This window comes from Malaclemys terrapin, chromosome 1, assembly GCF_027887155.1.
Source record: "Malaclemys terrapin pileata isolate rMalTer1 chromosome 1, rMalTer1.hap1, whole genome shotgun sequence".
Classification (NCBI taxonomy): domain Eukaryota; kingdom Metazoa; phylum Chordata; order Testudines; family Emydidae; genus Malaclemys; species Malaclemys terrapin.
Window position 1 is genome coordinate 112189463 of NC_071505.1, and position 18300 is coordinate 112207762.

The 18300-nt window shown below is 45.6% G+C and overlaps 1 protein-coding gene across 4 annotated transcripts in view; it reads right to left on the reverse strand.

Moving 5' to 3' along the window:
- Positions 1-17032, reverse strand: part of MICAL3 (microtubule associated monooxygenase, calponin and LIM domain containing 3) — a 192397-nt gene extending 175365 nt beyond the window's left edge. For all 4 annotated transcript variants that reach the window (XM_054035642.1, XM_054035632.1, XM_054035651.1 and 1 more), the window contains exon 1: positions 16958-17032. The gene's annotated coding sequence lies outside the window, so the exon portion shown is untranslated. The remainder of the gene's footprint in view (positions 1-16957) is intronic.
- Positions 17033-18300: the final 1268 nt, after the last annotated feature.

The following is an 18300-nucleotide window of genomic DNA, read 5'->3' on the forward strand; positions in this document are numbered from 1 at the left end:
ACCAACCTGTCCGGTTCTTTTATGGATTTGCCAGTTGCCAGAAAAATAATTTAATCTGTCATTTGTTTTTTTTTAAATGTGGGTCTAAAGATTTGCATTATCATCACGATACACTGGAATAGCTAATGTTAACATTTTCTGTGTCCAGCTAAAGATGCTGCAGCATTCCCATTTCCACAGTTTAAGTGATAATAGATCAAAACTGTTGAAAATGCAGCAGCTGTCTGTCCAATACGCAAGTGCATCGCGGATGTGAGAGAGAGAGAGGGTTTGAGTCACGGGAGAGTAAGGAGACATACAATGTTATGTTACCACTCTCTAGATCAGTGGTTCTCAACCTACTTACCCTTGTGGGCTGCATATACAGCTCTCTGTGTTATTTGGGCCACATACACACAATACATACAAAACCTGCATAGCCCTGAGGATGCCATATGGGCCGCAGACATGTGCTGATTGGGTCACAAGCAGCCAGTGGGTTGAGAACCACTGCTCTAGAAACTAAGTGGCTGGGGGGGGGGGGGGATTTGCGGAGTTGCCTTGTAGTTGGGGTTGCAGCAGGCTTGTCTTGTGGAGGGGGGTGCATTTCCCCCCCCCCTTTTTTTTGCATGTCAAAGGTTGTAACCCTACTCAGGGGAACAGGGAAATCCTTACCTGAGCTCCAAGAAGCTTTGTACAGAAGGCTTCTACAAGCACTGCTCTTTGATAACAGACAGAGTAAATTTCAAGGAGAGACAGAGGCATGAGCAGAAGGAGATCCAAGAGCATCAGCTTTTCCACCAGACAAGGGAATAAAACTGTGGCTTGAAGAAAGCTTTGAGGCATGATGGCTGAGTCTCTTAAATATCCCCTCCCCATGCAAACAAAGTAACCCCAAGGATGTAGCATGGGAGACAAACTTCTGGCTTACAATAGGTTTGCGCCTCTTTTGGCTCCTTACTCGAAACACAGAAGTCAAATTCCAGCCATGGAAAAGAGTGCACGTGCATGAAAAGAAAAATCAGTCTGTTCCAATTGGGCCATGCTCAGCAACATGAGTCACTGCTAACAGTGCCAGGGCCATGTTAAACTGGCAGCCTGCCATGTCATTAGCTCTGCCCTGACTAGCATGTTCTGGTGCATAAGAAATAAGTATCCTATTTGGAAAAATAAACCTCAATTTCTCTCATCTCTTCTATCCTAGGCTGTTTCAGGAAGTCAACAAACCTGTCTGAGTGGCAAAAGTAGATAGGAGTGGGTCAAAATGCAGATTCAAGAGCCAAATAAATGTGATCCTTTAACACAACAGCACAATAGCCACTGCAGCAGCAAGATTTGCATTTCTACCCCCTGCACAGACTATGTTTAGTGGAAGAGCTGAAAATGATAGGGAGGAGATGGGCTCAGCTCAAAGCAGAGAGAAGGTCACAGCACCCTAAAAGGGAAAGTCAGAAGAGCCAAAATGGGCAGGTCACTTTCTTTTCCCTATATTCGTGTAACCCAAGCTCTTCAAATTCCCTTCTCTCTCTCCTGTATACAAGATGAACTGTTTATTCACAAGCCTTGTGGTACAACGAAGCCACAATAAAACAAAGCTTAACCCATGAAGATAAGAACATGCAAGACTGTCAGGCAGCAGACAGAATAAGGAACACAAACACACTCCTGCCAGCAAGAGTTATAAATACCGTGTCCTAAATCCTTTCTATCATTCTGTGGTCAACTCTCCAAACAAAGGCGAGGACTAGACAAAGGCAAGGACTGGATTCAAAAGAACCGAACAAAAACAACTACCTCTCCCCTAAAACGGCACCAGAACACCTTCCGTGCACACTGACTTTGGGGTGGATTGTAACTCTTGTAAAACCGAAGTTGCATTATTAAAATAACCTTCCAAATTGTGGTTGTGGTGGGATGTGGGAATTCTCACACTAGTAAGTAAATGACATTCAGGAATTGGCAGAGATAAAAAGGAAAATGACCTATGGGGCCACAGCGAACAGCTATTCGGATGTCAAATTAACTGCAAGGTTTTAAATAGACAGTTCTAAACAGCCTAAACCAGATATTATTCTGTTGCTCTCCATGCTGTCAACATTGCAAGACAGTGAGGAAATGTCCTACTGCTGCACAATACAAACAGAAGGACCAAGACCCAAACATTACAGACCTGCAGAAGCAAATCAGGGATAGCTCAGTGGTTTGAGCATTGGCCTGCTAAACCTAGGGTTGTGAGCTCAATCCTTGCAGGGGCCACTTAAGGATCTGGGGCAAAAATCAGTACTTGGTCCTGCTAGCGAAGGCAGGGGGCTGGACTCAACCTTTCAGGGTCCCTTCCAGTGCTATGAGATAGGTATATCTCCATGTATTATTATTAAGAACTTTTGGCTCAATTTTGGTGTAACTAAATAGCAGCTTGGTAACATGACATCTTAAAATACCTAAATAAATCCAATCCTGCAACATAAAGAGGTTCATGGAAGTGAAGTTCATCATTGGGGTGAGAGGCTGATTCTGGTTACTAATTAAGGGCAGACAGCTATTGTACCTTCCCCAGGTGCTTAATTTGCTGGAGGAAGGAAGGAAGGAAGATGTTGCTTACAGGGAAGCTGTGTAGAGGAAGCATGATTGTAAAAGCAAGCAGCAAGTTAAGTAGGAAAGCTGACTTTGCAGACAGCATGGAAGGAAAATACTGCAACATCTAGTGAAATTACACGATACACACTAGTAGGGAAATTAACTGTTATTGTGACCGAAAAAAAATGTACTAGGAAAGATTTCTTGGACTGCTAGAAGGGGAGTCCCTACAGTGACAAGCTGGGCTGCAGTGCCTTCTTGGGAACATGATCAATTATGTTGAAGCTGGTGGTATGCATTTAGTTCACTAGCTGGAAAAAAACGGTTATTCACATTCTCATAACTACTGTTCTTCGAGATGTGTTGCTCATGTCCATTCCAATTAGGTGTGCTCACGCTGCGTGCACAGTCGTCAGAAAGATTTTCCCTTAGCAGCTCCCGTCGGGTCGGCCGTGGAATGGCGCCTTCATGGTGCTGAATTTATGCCCCTGCCAACCCGGGCCACTCCTCAGTTCATTCTTGCCAGCTACTCCGACAGAGGGGTAGGAGGGTGGGTATTGGAATGGATAGGAGCAACACATCTCAAAGAACAACAGTTACGGGAATTGTTTTTTCTTCGAGTGATTGCTCATATCCATTCTAATTAGGTGACTCCCAAGCCCTACCTAGGAGGTGAGATCAAAGAGTTATGGGATCGCTGACAGGAGCACCGCTCTGCCGAATGCTGCATCATCCCTGGCATGCTAGATGACGGCATAATGAGAGGTGAATGTATGTACCAAGGACCACGTTGCCGCCCTGCAGATCTCTTGCATCAAATCCTGGGCCAGGAATGCTGCCGAAGAAACCTGGGCCCTTGTGGAGTGTGCCATAAGGGCCAGGGCTGGAACCTTGGCTAGTTTGTAGCACCTCCGGATGCAGGACATGATCCACAATGAGATCCTCTGAGATGAGACCGGGAGCCCTTCCATCCAGTCCGCAACTGCCGCAAACAGCTGGCTTGACTTTCGGAATGGCTTAGTGCGCTGGATGTAAAAGGCTAGTGCCTGCTGAACATCCAGTGAGTGGTGCCTCTGCTCTCAGATATTAGTGTGAGGCTTAGGGAAGACAACCGGCAGAAAAATGTCCTGATTATTGTGAAAGTGTGACACCACCTTCGGAAGGAAGGCCGGGTGAGGTCTGAGTTGTACCTTGTCCTTATGGAAAACCGTGGGGGCGGGGGGAGGGTTGGAAGTGAGCGCCTTTAACTCTGACACCCTCTTTGCTGAGGTAATGGCGACCAGAAAGGCAACCTTCCATGACAGGTGAAGAAGGGAGCAAGCTGCCAGTGGCTCAAAAGGGGGCCGCATTAGCCTGGAGAGAACCAGGCTAAGGTCCCACACAGGGAGTGGTTGTGTAATTTGTGGGTATAACTGTTCCAGGCCCTTGAGGAAACGGCTTGGGTTGGTGAAGATTGAACGCCCGGACGCACCTTGATGGTTGACTCAGAGACTGTGCTGTTTCAGGTGCAGCAGGTACTCCAGGATGAGTGGTATGAGTGCCTGGAGTGGAGGTATGTGATGCTAAGCACACCAGAATGTGAACCTTTTCCACTTTGCTAGGTATGTGGCCCTAGTGGAGAGTTTTCTGCTGCCAAATAGGACCTCTTACTGGTTCTGAGCACAGAAGCTCCATGGGGTTTAGCCAGGAAGCTTCCAGGCAGTGAGATGGAGGGACTGGAGATCGGGGTGATGAAGATGACCGTGGTCCTGAGTGATCAGGTCCGGGAGGAGTGAAAACATGATCCAGGCATCCACCGACAGCTCAAGGAGCGTGGTATACCAATGTTGTCGAGGCCATGCTGGTGCCACCAGAATCAACTCCGCCCTGTCTCTGCGGACCTTGAGTAGGACCTTGTGCACAAGGAGGATCGGGGGAAAGACATACAACAGCCGGTCTCCCCAGGGTAGCAGGAACGCGTCCGTGATTGAGCCTGGGCTGTGTTTCTGGAAGGAGCAGAACATTGGGCACTTTCTGTTGCTCCAGGTGGCAAAAAGGTCAAACCGAGGATACCCCCACCTTTGGAAGATGAGTGTATGACATCTGAGCGGATGGACCACTCATGATTGCGAAAGGACCTGCTTAGGTGGTCCGCCAGTTTGTTCTGAATTCCTGGGAGATAGGATGCTTCCAGGTGAATGGAGTGGGCTATGCCAAACTCCCACAGCTGGAGGGCTTCCCAACATAGGGGAGAGGAACGGGCTCCACCCTGCTTGTTGACAGTGGTCGTGGTGTTGTCCATTAGAACTGCTACGCACTGTCCTTGTAGTTGGACCTGAAAGGTTTGACATGCTAGCCACACCACCCTCAGCTCTTTGATATCAATATGGAGTGAGAGCTCGTTCTGTGACCACCGCCCCTGCGTTTGGAGGTCTCCCAAGTGTGCTCCCCATCCCAGAGCTGATGAGCCCGTTACCAGGGATGAGGAGGGCTGGGAGCTGCTGAAGGGGACTCCCTCACACACTGCCTAAGGGTCGAGCCACCACTGGAGGGACTCAAGCACTTGTTGAGGCACAGTGACCACTGAGTCAAGGCTGTTGCACCCCAGGCAACAGGCCGAAGAGAGCCACGCCTGCAGGGATCTGAGTCTCAGTCTGACATGCCAGACTACGCAAGTGCAGGCTGCTATGTGGCCAAGGACATTTGGGCATCCCCTTGCTGTAGTGGTCGGGTATCTCCTGAGGCCTTGAAAATGTCTGTCATCGCCTGGAATTGGACCTGTGGCAGAAACGCTCTTGCCTGTACCAAGTCCAATACCGCTCCGATGAACTCTATTCTTTGGTATGGTGACAAGATTGACTTGTTTGCATTGATAAGGAGACCCAGTGTTTCGAAAGTGGATCTGATCAAACGGAGTTGACATGCTACCTGTTCCCTGAGCGCCCAGTCGTCGAGGTAGGGGTATACCTGCACTTGCCTCCTTCGGAGGAAGGCAGCTATGACCGACAGGCATTTGGTGAACACTCGGGGAGCTGTCGACAGGCCAAAGGGGAGGACCGTAAACTTGTAATTTTTGTGGTCAAGCACAAACCTTAGGCATCGTCTGTGTGCAGGCCAAATAGCTATGTGGAAGTACACGTCTTTCATGTCTAGGGTGGCGTACCAGTCTCCCAGATCCAGAGAAGGGATAATTGTACTCAGGGAGACCATGCGGAACTTCAACTTTACCAAGAATTTGTTGAGCCCTCGCAGGTCTAAAATGGGTCTGAGACACCCCCGCCCCCTTGGCTTTGGGGATTAGGAAGTATTGGGAATAGAATCCCTTGCCCCTGAGGAACCTCCTCCACTGCTCCTATGGAGAGGAGTGACCACACCTCCTGAATAAGCAGTTGCTCATGCGAAGGATCCCTCAAGAGGGACGGGGAAGGGTGGTGTGAGAGAGGGGAGGAGCACAATTGGAGAGAATATCCCACTTCTACCATGCAAAGAACCCAGCGGTCTGATGTTATTTGGGACCAAGCACAGCAGAAGTGGGATAGATGGTTCATGAAACAGGGGGAAGGATCCGGTGCTGAGGCAAGTGTGCTGTCCTAGGGCGCACCTTCAAAATGCCTGCTTTGAGCCCAACAATGGCTCGAGCCCCAGCCCTGCACGGGTGAGGGATGGGAAGGCTTGTGTCTGCTTTTCCTGTCCCAGCGCCTGTAAAAGTCCTGCCTCGGCCGAGGAGGAGGATAGGGGAGTTGCTGCTATGGTTGCAGCTTGAAAGGTTTGTGTTGAGTTGCTGGGGTGTGCATACCCAACAATTTCATAGTCGCCTGGGAGACATTTAGGCTGTGCAGCCAGGAGTCCGTTTGCTCAGAGAACAACCCTGCCCCATCAAACAGCAGGTCCTGCAGGGTTTGCTGCACTTCAGGGGGCAACTCGGACGCTTGCAACCACGAGCCCCTCCTTATGGCTATTCCAGAGGAAAGGGTGTGGGCAGCAGAATCCGCAGCATCTAGTGAGGCCTGCAGAGAGGTACATGCCAGTACCTTTCCTTCATCAATAATAGCCGCAAATTCGGCTCTGGGAGTCTGGTGGAATCAGCTCCTTAAATTTCAACATGGAGGTCCACAAGTTGAAGTTGTATCTACTGAGGATAGCTTGTTGGTTTGCTATCCTCAGCTGCAGGCCTCCCGTTGAGTAGACCTTTCTGCCGAAAAGGTCCATTTGCTTTGACTCCTTCGACTTAGGAGTCGGTGCCTGCTGCCCAGTCTCTCCTTCTCGTTAACCGTGGCCACTACAAGGGAGTATGGCTGCGGGTGCCAGAATAGATACTTGTACCCTTTAAAGGGTACTAAGTAATTCTGCTCAACTCCTTTAGGGGTAGGCGGGATAGATGCAGGAGTCTGCCATAGAGAGTCTTAATGTTGCTCTGAATAATTGTTATCAGGGCAGAGTTAACCTGTATGGTCCCTCTGGTGCCAAGATGTCCACCATGGGTCCTCAGGTTTCGCTACTTCCTCCACCTGCAACCCTATGTTGCGGGCGATCCTCCTCAGTAGGTGTTGGTCTATTGGGGGCGGACCCGAGGTAGATGCACCTGCCACTGCCTCGTCTGGGAACGAGGATGACGATGCCAGAGGTGGCACAGGGTCCTCCTGACCCTCCAGCTCTCTGACCTCCTACTGGTCAGTGCCGGGGGCCTCTGTGCCAACTGTTGTCTTGGTGGCAGTGGCCTGGCCGGGCGACAGGCCTTGTGCCAACGTCATCTCAGATCCCCGTGGCATAGATCGGTCCTTAGGTGGTGGGGGCACTCAGGTCTCAGAGGCCACTGACCGGGAGCCCCTGGAAAAGGACCCCAAGCCTGGTGTTAAGTCCAGGCGATCCAAAAGGGCCACTGTACAGGTGGCTGCCACTGGGGATGCCAGGGTGCCACTCCTGCCTCACTTAGGCGCCTGTCGGATCTGTGCTGACTGCGCCAGGAGTAAAAGGAGTCCCCATCAGAGTCCAACGATACCGACCTCGACCGTGATGACCACAGCGGCGCCAATGGGTAGTGCACCAGGGACCGGCGCCAAGTTGACGGTGTGGGCAACCAGTGCCACTCCACCCTCGGTGCCAGGGAAGGAGATAGTTGCCCCACTGGTGTCAGGGAACCCTATCCGGAACCTGGTGCTGGTGAGCTGTGACTTGAAGACAGCAATCGGAAGCTGTACCGAACTGGAGAGGGCGACCGCCACATCATGGCTGGGTTGCCTCTAGACAGAGCCGGTCATTGAGGAACCGAAAGCTTGTCTCTGACTGCCGGGGGTTGAGGTGCCATCATGGCCACTGTATTCCTGGCAGCTTCGAAAGTGATCAGGGTGGAGGGCAGCTCTAACTCCTCCACTTGGTACTGCTTGTCCAGAGAGTCGCTGAGTACCGGACTTGACGGTCCCCTCTGGGGAACCAAAGTCAACGGCACTGACTCCTGCATTCTGGGTGCCGAGTACTCCTGTGTAGGATGCACTGCTGTTGCGTCTTCCGGCACCGCTGTCTTCAGCGCAGGGGAACAATCTCTGTCCATCTTCCTGTGCTGTTTGTGTGGCACCGGTGAATGGGAGCGGTGCCAGGCTGTCTCCACAGCCGAAGATCTCTTAGGCCAGAGTCCTTCCTTGGCGCCCTGTCACGTACCGAGGCCAGGCTGCTCCATATGGACGCACTCAGTGCCAGGTCCTGATGGTCCGTGGCAGGCTGGGGACGAAGAGCGGATTCCATCAGGAGTTAAGACAGAAGTCTCACTCCTTTTTCATCCTGGAGCGGAAAGCTCTGCAGATTTTGCATCTCTGTGTCTGGTCTGCCTCCCCAAAACATTTCAGGCATGAGTCATGGGGGTCGCCTGTTGGTATAGGGTTGCTGCAGGTTCTGCAGGCTTCCCTTGGAACTGAGGCATGCCCCAAAACCCAAGAGAGGGGTCAGGGTTTGGGGAAAAAACCCACTCCCAAACCTTATCAATTAGATACAGCTATAACTAACTAACTGAACTAGAACTATAACTACAAACTAGAAGATACTTTAAGGGGACTCAGAAAAGGGCCTGAATAAGACTTGTCTATGTTTAACTGGTATATAGTCTTTCCACTCTGAGAATGTGATTGTCACATACGTGGTATTCAAGTCTGACCATAAAATGGCTATTGAAGGTTTATGGAAGCTGTTGCAATGAAGTCATATTACTTTATGTTGTTCTGTACAGGTTTGCATTTTGAGTACTCATGTCATGTTTTTGGAGGAAGCTACTTGAAGAACATTTAATATACAATGTGTGACTTACAGAAACATGACTATTTTCCTGTGTGTTTAGAAACCAGCTATGTCCACCCCAACACACACTCTTGGGATTAGGAAAATTAGCACTGAATCTTTATGAAGTAAGCCGAACCTGACCTAGTCCAGCTGTGAATGCTATACTGTCATCCAGAGGAACCTGAAGGAGGATTGGGACTCTATTTTTCTAAGACACGTTTGCTTTCGCCTCATATTACAGTTCTGTTAACAGTACTGGTGTACCAATAGTTGACAATGATCATAGCAGTGACTAAAATCCCAGGGACTGTATACACACCAAAGCTTGGCACAAGCCATCTGAAGCAAGTTGTTTGACAAAATTTAATTCTGAGACGTGGCTTGGGTGTTCCATTACATACAAACATTGAGTATTTGGGTTAAGTTGTTAGTTTTTGCTTGTGTAATTTAAACATCTTGGATTTAATTTTAGCAGGTTTATAATTTATACTTCAGTCTCATTGCTTTGGGTATAAAGAAGGAGCACAGTCTGAATTTAGAATTAGCTGACTTGTATCAAAACCTCTGTTATTTAAAAAAAAAAACATTTTTAAATTATTTGCATGAAGTACCTTTGTATTTTCATTCATGCACATTGTGTCTACACAGGCATTTGTTTATCTGGAAAAATCATGGAGCAGGTTCTCAAGGAATCAATTCTGAAGCACTTAGAGGAGAGGAAAGTGATCCGGAACAGTCAGCATGGATTCACCAAGGGCAAGTCATGCCTGACTACCCTAATTGCCTTCTATGAGGAGATAATTTGGTCTGTGGATGAGGGGAAAGCAGTGGATGTGTTATTCCTTGACTTTAGCAAAGCTTTTGATACGGTCTCCCACAGTATTCTTGCCGGCGAGCACATCGCTCGCCCGTGCCGCTTCCCGCTGCCCCCATTTGCCTGGGACGGCGAACCGCGGCCAGTGGGGGCTGCGATCGGCCGAACCTGCTGTGTCAGCAGGTAAATAAAACTGGCCCGACCCGCCAGGGTGCTTACCCTGGCGAGCCGCGTGCCAAACGTTGCCGACCCCTGGGCTAGATGAATGGACTATAAGGTGGACAGAAAGCTGGCCAGGTAGTCGGGCTCAACGGGTAGTGATCAATGGCTCCATGTCTAGCTGGCAGTCAGTATCAAGCGGAGTGCCCCAAGGGTTGGTCCTGGGGCCGGTTTTGTTCAATATCTTAATTAATGATCTGGAGGATGGCGTGGATTGCACTCTCAGCAAGTCTGCAGATGACACTAAACTGGGAAGAGTGGTAGATACACTGGAGGGTTGGGATAGGATACAGAGGGACTTAGACAAATTAGAGGATTGGGCCAAAAGAAACCTGATGAGGTTCAACAAGGACAAGTGCAGAATCCTGCACTTAGGACGGAAGAATCCCATTCACTGTTACAGACTAGGGATCGAATGGCTAGGAAGCAGTTCTGCAGAAAAGGACCCAGGGGTTACAGTGGACAAGAAGCTGGATAGGCTAACGGCATTTTGGGCTGTATAAGTAGGGGCATTGCCATCAGATCGAGGGACATGATCAGTCCCCTCTATTTGACATTGGTGAGGCCTCACCTGGAGTACTGTGTCCAGTTTTGGGCCCCACACTACAAGAAGGATGTGGAAAAATTGGAAAGTCCAGCAGAGGGCAACAAAAATGATTAGGGGGCTGGAGCACATGACTTATGAAGAGAGGCTGAGGGAACTGGGATTGTTTAGTCTCCAGAAGAGAAGAATGAGGGGGGATTTGATAGCTGCTTTCAATTACCTGAAAGGGGGTTCCAAAGAGGATGGATCTAGACTGTTCTCAGTGGTACCAGATGACAGAACAAGGAGTAATTGTCTCAAGTTGCAGTGGGGGAGGTTTAGGTTGGGTATTAGGAAAAACTTTTTCACTAGGAGGGTGGTGAAGCACTGGAATGGGTTACCTAGGGAGGTGGTGGAATCTCCTTCCTTAGAGGTTTTTAAGGTCAGGCTTGACAAGGCCCTGGCTGGGATGATTTAGTTGGGAACTGGTCCTGCTTTGAGCAGGGGGTTGGACTAGATGACCTCCTGAGGTCCCTTCCAACCCTAATATTCTATGATTCTATATCTGCCCCAGGAAAATGCCTGGTGCTACCTTAGCACAGAACTCAAAAAGTCAATCCCTTCCACACCCCAAGAGATAGCTAGCACCAACAGCCGCCAGGTATTTGTAAGAGACAATAATTGGTCACACTCCATCATCGTGAAGTCTTTGGGAGGAAGGGAAACGTTTAATTTTAAAAACCTGCCTTCTTCTCTTACTACTACTAAATTCAAACAAATTATCAGTTTCAATACATCTTGGAAGTCTGAGTTCAATCACTTGTAATGAGACAAAAAAAACAAAACGCTGTTTACAAACATTTCAGAGCTTACATTTATAACACTAAACAAGCCTCACTAGGAGATCAAAATGAGCCAAGTGGCACATTAATAAGTCACAAGATACAGCTCATGGATCATTAGGACCATGTGAATTTTCAGTTTTCAAAACTTAAGAAAATTTACTAATTAATACCTTTTTTTTTTTTGGTTAGTTTGAGGATAGCAACTGAAAACAGACAAATCCACAAGACAAAGAACAAGTAGAGTATGGGAGAAAAGGAAAGCTAGCAATGTTTCCCAAATCACACCTAGAAGCAGCAACTCTGCCGTGGAGAGAATAATTCATTCTCATTATCCATCCTTGGCTTTTCAGACTGCCAAAACAGTGCCGGTGCAGACAGTGTTTTCTATTACGGTGATACAAAGAACTTGATAGATCATCAACTAGTTTTCACAAATCTAAGAACAGCTGTCCCATGGCAACAGCTTTCAGTCGCTACCAATCTGGACTGGATTTGAACCAGTAACAGAGATGAAAGGCTGTTTTCCATTACCAATACCTGAGCCACCTTAGTGAGTTCCATGTTAAACTCTTCAGAAACAATTCATTGTGACAGTTACCCAATGGTAACCCAGCATTATAGGGAGAAGGAGCAAGATCCATTATTTAGTCCTTTTAAAAAAATAGCGCATATTAAACATTTTAACTTTCAAAATGCACAAAATTACTAAATGTACTGTTTTAAAATTGGAGAGCAAATCTAATGTCAGGCAACTAATTTTAAAGCAATGTGTAGAACAGAGATGGGAATATTTAATATCTTTCATCTTGACACTACTAAATGAGACATTCCCCCCCCCCGCTTTCAAAAAGCTAGAAATGACTACATATATTTTAAATAAGTAGTTCTTGGATTTCACCACATTTTTCTGTAGTTCTGTGGCTTAAATTGATTTATTAGAGCAGGATCTCTTGGATATAGTTAAGTGGGTAATGATACTGCTTAGACTGGAACTCTGTTGCCTCTGTGGTTAGAAAGAACAGGAGTACTTGTGGCTGCTACCCTGAAATCTGTGGTCAGAAACACTAAGCCATGTAGCTCTCCTTACATTTACCTTAATGCCCTTGATTAAAGGCAAGAACAAACAGAGGGAAAGCTCTCAGGATTTTCCTTACAAGCTTTTAAAGAATGGGTGGGCCACAAGCAATTAAATGGTATGTGTCAATTCCCAAATGGGGCAAGATTTGAAAATATCTAAGTGATATTGTCTTGTCTAACCTAGAATAAAATATTTCAATGATTTTTTCCAGAAATTCCAATGAATTAAAAAAAACACTTTTCTGTAGTGTCTACAACTCAGTTATTTCAGTGTCAGTGCACTAGAATTTAAACTGACTAGAAACTGAATGTAAATAAAAGTGAAGCTGCCCAGCCTGTTTGTGTTTCTCTTTTTGGACAATGAAAAGAGTAAATATGAAATGTAAAGAGCAACTGTTTTCTGAGTCTTTCGATTTTATTGATTTCAAGTGCTATAGAAATCTTGTGGAAATTTGTTTTCTAAAAATGATTTGTTAATGTGTATGTCCTTTTAAGGAAAATATGTAAATGCTCTTTTTATGTTCAAGTTCATTTAATTTTTAACCCCATGTTTTTCCTATACACACAGCAGCTGTACAGCAAGTCAAACTCTGTTGCTGGCTCCTAATTTGCCTTTTTAACTCACTATTGCCAAATTAGAAAACACACAGTTAGAGGCCTAAAACAGGTTCTCCCAAAGGAGGGAGAGATACAGTTTAGGGTGATGTAAAGGGATGCAAATAGGAGTTATCAGACAGAATATCAGAGAAAAATGTAAGTTATAGATTAAGATTTCATTAAAAAAAAAAAAAAAATCAGTGTGGGAGGGCAGATGTCAATTCAACTGTGGCACAACCTCTCCAGGGAAGTTGTGGAAGCCTGTTGCTCAAGTGAATTAAAAATCAGACTGGAAAAAGTATGAGAAAAATATATAGTGAAGAATAAACCTTAACTGGCCCTAGGAGGAGGTGAGAATGGGCAAGATGGCATGTGTCTGCTCTCTACGATTTTGCAAGGAAATGAATGAAACCAAAACCCCACAGCTTTCTTTGTAACTATTAGGACAGCAATGGGTAGTTGGGGGTATAAAGTATTTAAGTCACGGGAGTTCAATGTTTACTTCAGAGCATTTCAATCTGACAGTTCTCTGAGCTAACTGTGTAATAATATCCCAATGCCTTCTTTATTAGGATGGCTGGTAAAGTAAGTTTCAAAGCCCACACTTCACCACCATACCAAAAATCTGAGCCTATCTGTGGCAAACTGAATTAAAAAGAAAAACCTCCCGTACAGCATCGGTAAGCCTATCCTAAGTCACTTTGCCTCATACATCTAGCAACAGAAAGCATGTTAGAAGCGTATATGCTTGCTGAACCACTAGCCAAGATTCACAAGGGATTGAAGAGCACACCTGTGCTAACTGACAGCCTTGTTTACACCACTGGTTTCCACAGGGAGAGAGGTGGGGTTGAGCAATCAGCAAAGTGATAGAACCAATGGATAAGTTGGACCTATTGCACAGAAAAGCCAGCTATTTTCAGTTTGGATTCTTGGGAAATTTATTAGACTAGGCAAAAGGTTAAGGGGACAGAATAGACTGAACTGTGCTATAAATAAATCCTAGACTTTTGACCATGCAGTTTTATTACAACCTGTGTCACCAATTACTGTGATGGAAGTGGGTGTGTCAACTAGCTACTGAAGTAACAGCTGTTTAAAATATATAGTGCAGACAAACTGCATTATGAGAATGTAAGAATCAGCAAATGCCAAAGTTAAGGTTGCACACACACAACCATACCTGCTCTCTTGTATGTCCACATTATATGGTCTAATTGCATGATCATAACCTTTGACATATGAGCACAAACCACTATATCTCAGACAATACACAAATTTTCTACAACCTTTTTATTACACTTCAGCAAGAGCTTTAATATAATACTACACTGTTATATATTTACTGTGATTTTGTCACAACGGCCCAGTTTCACTTACAGCTAAATTCCAGAAGCTGCTAAGTACTTACAAAGCTCAACAAATTTAATAAGAGTTGGAGGTGCTCAGCACTGCTAAGGATTTAGCTATTGGACATTTTAAATTTAGAAAGTTCTCTTCTCTCTAAGGCCTCCCCCACATCCATGTTTTTACTCTTCCAGACAGGTACGCTTCTGACCATTAGTTATATTAAAATCTCAAAAGCTGATTCTCAGAGTAATACATAGAGTTGAATTACTAACATTTCTGTCTTCTACATTGAAGTAATTTTTGTAATCATCACACAATTTATACTCAAACTATCTTATAATTCTAATATTCTACTGATTTTTTTCTGTTGCCTCTTAAGCAGGAGACTTTCCAAACATACACAAAATAGAGGTAAGGTGTATAACACCCATACACTTTCAACAGGAAATAGGTACTTCACTCCCCTTTCAAAATCTTTACCAAACTGTTTCAATGAGTGAATTTGGCTATAGATTTAATGTATTTCTAATTGGACAAATATAAGTAAATTGAAAATGATTTTTTTCCCCATAAGATGACAAAAAAAAGTGTTTTGAGGTGTAAATTCTACCTGTATTAAGTGTATTTGCAACAAGAGGAATTAAACACTACGGATAGTGTTGTAGTCAGTGAAAAACGTATTGTAATTTAATTCTGAATACTATAAATATTTTCACTCTGACCCCATTTCACTTCATCCATCGTGGTTTAAGTACTGTGTTCCACCCCTCCAGAAGAGCCTGAACGTTCAGTGTGACTATACGTAACTTATCTCATTTTCTGATCAGTTCAGAAGCATCCAGAAGTCTATAGCGTTCGAATAGCTAACCGTACATGAGTTATGCATCCATCCTTATCTTCGCACATTAAGAACTTTGCAAAAAAACCTGAAAAAAAAAATCTATTGTGCATGTGATTTTAAGAAATTTAACTCAGTCAAATAAAACTATATTTTCACTTGAACAGTCAAATGCAGTTGTCACTAAGGGGTATTTTCACTCTAATTTTCAACTTTTAAGCCCCTGCCTCTTCCATTTCATGCTGTTCAAAAACTAATACAATATATTTATTTTTTAATTATGGGGAAAGTATTTTTTCTATTCTTCTTGTTTCAATGGCCAGGGCTGGCTCCAGACACCAGCCCAGCAAGCAGGTGCTTGGGGTGGCCAACGGAGAGGGGCGGCACGTCCAGCTCTTCGGCGGCGGGTCCCTCAGTCCCTCTCGGAGGGAAGGACCTGCCGCCGAATTGACGCCAAAGAATGAAGTGGCGGCGGTAGAGCTGCCGCCGAAGTGCCACCGATCACAGCTGCTTTTTTTTTTTTTTTTTTTTTTTTTTTAAGCTGCTTGGGGCGGCAAACACGCTGGAGCCGGCCCTGTCAATGGCTGAACTGATTTGACTTCAAAACAAAACAAAAATCACTTCTGGAAGAGACAACTACTGGAAAAATTCAGCCCAAAAGTTGTAAGTTTCAGAAAGTCTGATAACAGAAGACAGCAGAATGGAAACTATTATGCACCTTGCCATAGAGGGTCTTCATTAACGCTCCACTATGATTAAAAGACATTTAGGAAGAAAGTAGACCTTCCTGTGTCCCAGACTGCAGCCCATTTGCGTGTGTAGACTTCTTGGATCCTCATGGGTACCCTCAAGAGAACAAGCTGTGTCCTGTGTGTCCAGAGAGGGACATTTTAATCATGTTTCTTACAATACAGATTGTGTCCATACACCCAGCACAGCAAGGAAAAACATTGGCTGTAGTGCTGGGAGGAACAAAAATCTTACTTTTATAACATTTCCTTTCCTGCTCTTGTTCAGTTCACAACCTGCCTAATCTACCATCCTACATGCAAACAAAAGGCTAAGAAATAAAGCTGCTTAACAAAGAATTGAGTAATGCTTCAGAGAGCATGCAAAGGGTGGCATGCCTATAGCAAGAGTATGTTTTGTACAGTAAAATGTAAGCCATCTATAATGTTCTGTCTCTCCTGGGGTGAAGTTATACCACAAAGCAACTAAAGATAGCATCATGATTATGTGTTGGCAGGGAAGCAGCAAATTAAGCTCTGCCTAAGCAGGCTAAGATCAGCCATGAATTGAGCAACTGCAGTTTCTGGGACAGCTTTTAATAGTTCTTTCCAAAACCCAAATACAGGGTGTCTAGGGAGATTATAAAGGCCTTGCCCCAGCTACACAACCCAGGTCAAGGGTGGAAGGAGACTCAAACTTCATTGTTCAACTAGCGGTGACTCCCACGTTATCCATGCAGATCAGATATCCACACAGGGATGACCAAGTAAGTTATACATGCAGCCAAGAATTAGGAGGATGAAATGTGAAGGGAATGGAATGGGGAGTTCTCAGTTGGAAACAGACATGCCTGCAGTTGATAAAAACACATAGTACTTACTACGAAATGTATTTGTTCCTCCCTAAAGCAGCATCAAAAGAGATTCCTTACAAAAGTAGCCCTGAATAAGATAAAACATTGACTAGCTGAAGTTTCATCTCACTCCTCCTCTGCTCCCATCTCCCATCATCTTTATCCTCTCCCGATGTCTCTTTGGTCTCCATCTCTCTCCGATGCATATCCCCTTTCTGGAGTGATTGTTTCTGTCAATTGCAGAAGACTCCACAAAACCCTCTCAGTCTGGGCAGCATTATCTGGTTCTATTGCACTATAAAATCCTTACCTCTCTCCACAAAACTCCAGAGCTCCCTTTGACCTTAAGTGGTGCAATAAAGCAAGCTGCTCCTGCATTTCTGCTCCCTTACTTCACCATTCCTCTCGGAAGACAAGAGCATCTACCCTGCCGGCTAAATTCCTGGTTTTTGGTCTTGCACTCCAGGAAAATTGATTAGATGTAAATCGTGCACGATTACATCATCATCCACCAATCAAAATGCAGGACAGATGGAGTGTCTGGCATCCATGAAGCTACATGCCAGTAGCAGATTATCAAAGGGTGCAGGTGTAAAGCAGAAGTCTACCACATTGACTGCATTAAGATGGGTGGGAGGAAGAGAATAATCAGCACACATGCCTAATTTTACTTCCATTACCTTCATTAGACTCTTAGACCCAATCCTGTAGCTCTTCAGGTAAAAACTTATTTCAATGGGAGTTTTACACAATCAAACCCTTAAAGGGAGACAAAAGCCTAGCGAGATGGCAAGTTGGTTTTCTAGTCGCTTACCAGCAGGGCCGGCTCCAGGGTTTTGGCCGCCCCAAGCAGGAAAAAAAAAAAAAAAGCTGCAACCGCGATTGAGATCTGCGGCGGCAATTCGGCGGGAGGTCCTTCGCTCTGAGCCAGAGTGAGGGATCATCTGCCGAATTGCCGCCGAATAGCTGGATGTGCCACCGAACAGCTGTACATGCCGCCCCTCTCCGGAGCGGCCGCCTCAAGCACCTGCTTGCCAGGTGCCTGGAGCCGGCCTTGCTTACCAGAAAACCCCAGTAGATGATTTCATGTCAGGAGCCTATATTTTAAACTGTACAGTGATTTCAGTCACAAAAGGAAATATTCAGGACTGTCTTGACATATAAAAAAGGATTTCTGACAGCATGGCAGGAGGACGGGGTGGAGGGAAAAGAGGAATGCAAAAATAGACAGGTTTTTAATGAGATATTACTTTCAAATTTCTACCCAGAAACAAAACAGATTTTACATTGCCACCCACAGCCAGACGCTTCAGGGCTGCTTACTTTCATTCCGTGGTCTCTAAGGAATGACTAGCTCTGTATGAATGGAGCTTTTTAGCTAGGCTTAGGGCATGCAAGAAGGGGGGGGGGATGAGTGGGGTAATTGGGGCAAGACCAGGAAGGAAAGTTACAGAACACAAATTGTTTACAAATACTGAGCCAAGCTAACACGATCTCCTTGACTGTTCAAGCATATCATTAAATTAAACCCTGAACAATAGGCATGGAGGCCGGGAGAATGGTACCACTTCATCCTCCACTTTGCTAACGGGCAGAAGGGCAACATTCCATGTAAAGTTTATACGAGTGGAGCAGCCAGAAACAGGAGCCCTC